Raw genomic sequence first — 6655 nt, forward strand, 5'->3', positions numbered from 1 at the left:
TCAACCAAGACGTCATCGTCTCCCATCGACTCTATTCGATAAGAATGGTGGCGTCCACTATAACTTGGAACACCTTGTGGGTCGACGTCGTCGACATGGTCGAACCCAAAATCTTTTGAAGTGGTGAAGATACCCAAACTCCGATAACTCGTAGGAGTTTGTGGTGCCATCTCGGCAAGACTGCCCAGACGTCGTCAACGCTCATGATTAGAAGGATCATGACGCTCCGCGTCGTCGCGCTCTCCGCGCTTCTCGGCAGTCGCCCGGGAAGCCAGAGGGCCATGAAACTGAGATCAAGCTATGGCCCCGAGCTGCTGCGGTCGTAGACTCACCCGTGTGAGAAACCACTGAGCTCACGGGAGCGTGATGGATTATTCCATGTGTCGCAGGGCGACAATACGCGGGAAACGTCATTGTGCCTCGAGTTTGTATAGCTCAAATCTAAGATTACGCTCTACGCACACGTCCACTTCCTTGTGCTATTCTGTAGGGTAAACAGCGAGGATAGTTTTTGGTGCCGCTGTACCCATCGCTTAAAGAGCTCTTCATCATCTGCAGCGGTTTTGCAAGGGGCGAGTACCACAGGATTAGGCCGCATTGCGGGTACAAGAGCGCCTCTTTTCTGAGCTCGAAGTCGAGCGCGGTAGCAATCCATTGGGATTTCTTGTAGTACCAAAATGCGTTGTCGGATAGACTTCGCTGATCAAGCTCGGCTACTGTAGTGACCGGGGGCCCACTACGTAGACGCCCAACGATTAATCGATCGCGTCTCATCGCTTCAGCAGCGGGATCCGCCGAGCGGAAGCCGTACTCAGCACGAGGGTCTAGGACCGAACGTGGATATGAGCGCATGAGAGCCTCCCTGTGGGCAGCCTCCAATTGCTGCTCCTGTGCCCCGTCTTGGCAATTAATAATAATACCACTCCCCCAGAAGCCAAGATGTCGAGAAATGGACATGGTGTCCGCAGGATTTGAGCCGGGATTACGTCGCGCCGTAGGCGCATTTCATCTTACTCGTCATCCCATGCTGGGAAAGGAGTATCCGACTTGAAGTCGACTTCCTCCAACTCCTCGACGGGGTAATCCGTCGCCCGAGGCGGGCGCGGTGTGTTGCGCTCGGTTGACAAAGGCTTTGGATGTGCTTCTCATGAAGCCGCGGACGTACGGTCCGGAGATGCACCATGTGCAGAAGAAGAAGAAATTTGCCCGCAGGCCTCTCGGACTGGGTGTTTTGCGGGTCATAGACACAGGGCTCATTGAACGGAGAATGTTTTAGGTTGTTTTCAAAAACGTGACGGTGTCTCAGACACGCGAGCCTTGTATGAGGCAACCGTTAAAGGTGAATTGTGGAATTCATAGTTTAAATGGGGAGAGTACAACGGGGTTAAACGTACCATAGTATGAAAGGGCGGGTCGCACTAGATGGTGTGACCGTACGTAGGTGTGGATTACACAAGTTGGTGTGATCACACAGGGTGTGGCTACACCGTAACAAGAATCCTTTACATGGCATGAGTCCCAGTAGTAATGCATTTTAATTTGGTTAGGTATTAGTATGTTAATTTAAAAGATCTAAGGGGTTAAATATTCGAGGCTCTACCACAACTAAAATAATCAAATACAAGTTTAAATTTTAAACGAAAGAGTCTCTCCACCTTTGTTAGGGCCTTAAGTACTCTTGGAGGCAGCGCATTGCGATCCGCTGCACTCGTACTGGTTCTTGTAAAGAACATCAGGTCGGTGACCATAGCTTAGCTTTCTCAAAGCAAGGAGCTACGGTAGCCCCGCTACACTTGTTTACCAAACGGCTGGGATAGGTAAGGATATCTTCAGCGAATCTTGTTGTTCCGGGGATACATACTAGAATTATTCATGTTCATTCTCGCAAAAATGATACTGTATCTTCACAATTTCGTCATGGATATAAATACAGATGCTACCAAGTGCAACGAGATTGCTGTTCTTCTTTTTGAAGACAACTTCGGCAAATCGAATCTTCGTCACATAGTGGACAGAGTCTGGGTTAGTACGGTCCAACTAATGGCCGAACCGTCCAAACGCGGTGTAGCTTTGAATCTGCTATCGCATGGGCTTGTATATCTGAAAGTAATGAATTCTTACATAAAGTATGGTTTTTACTATGTCTCATAAAGAGAATGTATTTATTGTCGAAATTGTGGCTAGCAGCCCAAGTAAAATAGAGACACATCTTTCTCAAAGTTACATCGTGTTTAAAATACCGGATAATTAGTATATATTATAAATATAATTTGACAAGCTTTAAATGTGAGCAAAAGTGCAAGGTGTATGCACATTACTGCACCACTTCGCCAATTAAACTTTCTCTCAACAAGGTCCTCGGCAACTCCGTTACACAAGGTCTAAAATCAACGCCGGGATTAGTATGTCAGTACACTATGTGGAGATAGAAGTATTTCTAACCTCAATTACCACTGGTGAACAGAACAAGCTTGTTAAGATTCTGTAATAGCTGAAAACATAAGGATAGCACAACTGACAGCAAAAACTTGGTAGTGGTTACCGTTGGCCTGAAAAATATAAATGAACACAACACCAAAAAGTGTATCAGTGAATTTTCTATTAACTCCTTCAGAGCATTGTATTTATGTTTAGCGCCACACTATTTTAGACAATAACTAATTTAATATTGTTGAGGTTGATATAACGATGCCCTCGGTCATATCCAAAAAGAGCGGCAGCACCCCATTACCGATCGACAAAATGGAAAATAAGCATTTATCGTCGTAATTGAACGTCTTATATCGAAAATGGTCAAAGTGTAATCACCCGTCAATTGAAAAAAGACTACGTCCAAGCAGTAAGAATTCTTCTCGTCTGAATGTCTTTTTGCCTTTCCTGCGATTGACAATATTTATCGTGCTTCTGCAAAGGTTTGGCCAACTGTTCTACTTGCTCACACCAAATTCCTTTGAATAAAAGATATATTCTATACTAAGAGCTGGAAACTAATCTACATTCACAAAGGAGAAATGCATAATATATGTGCGCGCCAAATGGTATGCATATGAGCCAAACCTGTAGCGGTCTTAAGCTCTAAATTTGGTAAGCAGTACATCAAATCTTCTCCGATCTTTACTCCGTTTAAGGCTTACATAGGGCTAGATAAAATCTTTGAGTAAAAGTGCTCTTCCGCAACGGTAGATACATTATACTGTTCTGGTAATTTCACCGTTCAGCCATCCACTCCACACAAAAGTGAGCTACTTCGTGTTCATCGAGCGGTACCAAGAGTATCACTGCTGACTCTCATGATCTATCCTGATTATGGTGACTAACGACTATCTTATTGAGTCATGGCGTGTTGCCGGTCAGATAGGCCACGTTTCGGATGCGCTCAGAGAAGTACGACCGAGTACCGAGTATCCACGGTGATTTAAAAATTTGAAAACAACCACAGAAGGTAGATCAGCAAAAGGGGAATGTTTGCGGCACTGCCCTAGGTCCAATAGAGGTCTTCCCGTCCGATTGGCTTGCACTTACGGGATCAAAGTATGGCTTTACCAAGCCGACGAAGTGCACAGAATATGTTCAAATTTATATCGAGATGATAAGCATAAGGCTCAGTCGCTTTTTCCCTGCGGTGGTAAACAGTTAAATATTTCTGGTCACAGCAAAGTCTCATAGCCTGCAGAAGGTAGGCTAACTGCATTAAATAAAACCATACCGCCAAACGACATGTTCACATTTGACTTCTCTGGTATTTGCGTGCTGCTTTTGCACATTCTATCTCTCAGCAATAGCGTCGCGCACTTGGGGGATGATTCTTCATCGCGTATTTTGCGACGAAGTGCAGCAGAAATGATATTAGCAAGTAAAGTTTGATCGACACCCCCTCCTCAACCAAGACGGAGCCACTTCATGGTGAGGCCAAAAGAATCGAGTTTGTCAAGCTGACTATCTTTGTAAATGGAAATAAAGCATGATGCGGATTATTCAGTATTTTAGCTCGTACTTAATATACCAAAGCAACTCGCTCCGGTGCCGAGAACTCTCACTTCATCGTACAATTTTAGTGTTATTTCCAACTGTCAGTTTGCAAAGTTTCTCATATCATATGTCCAATCTGGTGCCCATCACCTTAAAGAACGTTAAAATTGGCGGATCTCTCTGTGACAAATTGCTACCTGCTAGCTATGTCGGCGCAAAATTAGTTTGGCGTTATTGTAAGCGATAGCACTAACAATAGTGAGAAGATTCCTCTTTCTCAGACGGTTCACAACGAAAACAATGCCGCCATACACAATGATAGGTCGTTTTCGACGTCCATAGTAATGGACTGCCAACACTCTGTGAGTACTTTTCGATTTTCCTAATGAAGTTATTTTGATAAACTTTTTGTTTATGTCAATATTTTGCAAATAATGTAAATTTATTGTGACCGGAAGGGTGCTGCCGCGTGCATAGCAAATTTTATTCATATTCACGATATGCGTGCACAAATATCGACGGTATCGTCATAGACGCAATCGACGCTGACAGCATTTACTGAAAGTGTTTTAAGCAGTTCATTTAATATATAATTGTAAATTTCGGACCAACTTAACATAGCGTTCTCCAAGCCAACTGTCGTTTCTCTTCTAAGGTAACTCTTATAGTGCTCTGTATTTGAGCTCAGCATATAGGGGGTCGCTAAGTGAACGGTCGATGGTGTCACTCGACCACGCTTTCAGCGCCTCAGCATGTAGCTGACTACCTTCGGTCATGGAGCGTCGAGCATAATTGCCCGACGCCCCGGAATCGATCAGGTTTTCATGGCTTCTCAAAGCCGTTCACGATCGCTTGTACGACCAGCACGCCCGGCTTGCATACACATTCCGTGTTCAAGAGCACAGAGCTCTTCGGGGCTGGGCCCTGCAGCCCTCTACCTTTTGAAGCACAAAAGAACTCAGTTTTTTGCGCCACGCCTACTGGGGTTTCTCGTTTTCCTGTGACAAACCAGACTGGTAAGTAGCTGGGCGTCAGTTCGACGAACCTTTACGCGCCTTGCGCAGGGACAACCAGTCCAAAGGTGACGGGTGTCTCCACAGACAAAACACCGTCGGTTGTTTACACGCTGCTCGGCAGCTTGGAGCTCTCCCTCCTTTTTCTCAGAATAACTGAGATCCATTGGCCAAGTCCGCTCGACGAGCTGCTAAAGTGTACATTCCAATCAAATCGTGCAGACTTAAACTTGAAGTCGGCATTCAATGTCACATTCACCGCTTTATCAAGGGATGATGGAAGCACTCGGAAGACTTCCATTCTAGCCACGCTAGTGCGGATGCTCTCTATGAAGACGGTCACTGCGACCGCCTCGGGAAAAGGATCGGCTGCCAGCAATGAGAGTTCTCAACTCTTAGACAAAGCTCCCCAGCTTCTTCTTGTCTTGTCAGGCAGCAAGGAAACGGATCGTTCGCAATATGCCTAACTAAGCGGCGAAAGCACTCGCGAGAGTTGACGCTTCTGCTTCTTCCAGGAGGGGGACGCCGCTTGTACCAAAGCTCCGCATTGTAGTGCCCATTCTCGCGCACGGACCCGAGCTTGGAAGTAGCAAGCGCCACGCGCTGTTGCTCGTTCTGGAACATGGCGGATGCCATAGTCATCGCGGCCTCTCTTACCCAAAGCAGGAATTCTCTCCATCCTTAACCTCGAAGGTCTTAACGCTTACCAAGAGCGGCCTGGGTAGGGAGAAGTCATCCGTCGTCGACGGTGGCGTCATGGACACAGTTAACCCCGACGGCTATTGCTGTAGGTGGTCTAGCAGATCATTTACATAATTGGAAACGCCTTTAGGTGCGCGTTTATCTCTTCGGGCCTTTGCGCATCAAGGTGCTCTACGCCCTCAGGGCCCAGCAGGGACATCAGCTTATTATACCCGTCCTGCATGCCCTGGTGAAAATGGGAGTATTGCTCCCTCCTCACAGAGGATCAATCGGAACGTGTCAGACATAGATTGACTACGAGTGCTACCAAGTGCAGCGGGGCTGGCGTAGCTCTTTGCTTAGAGGAAGCTAAGCTAAGGTCACCGACTTTACGTTCTTTACAAGAACCTGTACAAGTGCAGCGGATTGCAATCCGCTACCTCCAAGAGTTCTTAAAACCCTAACCAAGTAAGGAGACTCAAACATTCAAAATTGAGCATGTATTTAATTGTTTTAGTTGCGACAGAGCCGCGAATATCTAACCCCTTAGATTTTCTTTTTGATATAGTAATACCTAATTTACACAGTAACACCTAACTTATATGCGTTACTACTGGCACTCCTACCACGTGGTGGTTTCTTGTTACTGTGAAGCCACACCACTATGTGATTACACCAACATGAGTAATCCACACCTATGTACGGTTACACCATCTTGTGCGACCCGCCCTTTCATACAAGGTTACGTGTAAACCCGTTAAACAAGAATTGAGAGCGAACAATACGAACCTAAAGTCCACAACAACTATAAAAACACGCCGGTGAAGCAAATTCAGGATCGTCGTAACAAAGCAACCGTGTGAAGCGGATGACTTTAAGTCGCTGATGATGAACGTCCAGAGAAAGAATATATATCCCTCACTCCCTCAAGATGGAATGTAACGGGGTTACATGAGAGTGACCCGTCACTCTCCCAAGGGAGCTGTGGTGTG

Source organism: Plasmopara halstedii, assembly GCF_900000015.1.
Source record: "Plasmopara halstedii genome assembly, contig: Scaffold_3120, whole genome shotgun sequence".
NCBI lineage: Eukaryota > Oomycota > Peronosporomycetes > Peronosporales > Peronosporaceae > Plasmopara > Plasmopara halstedii.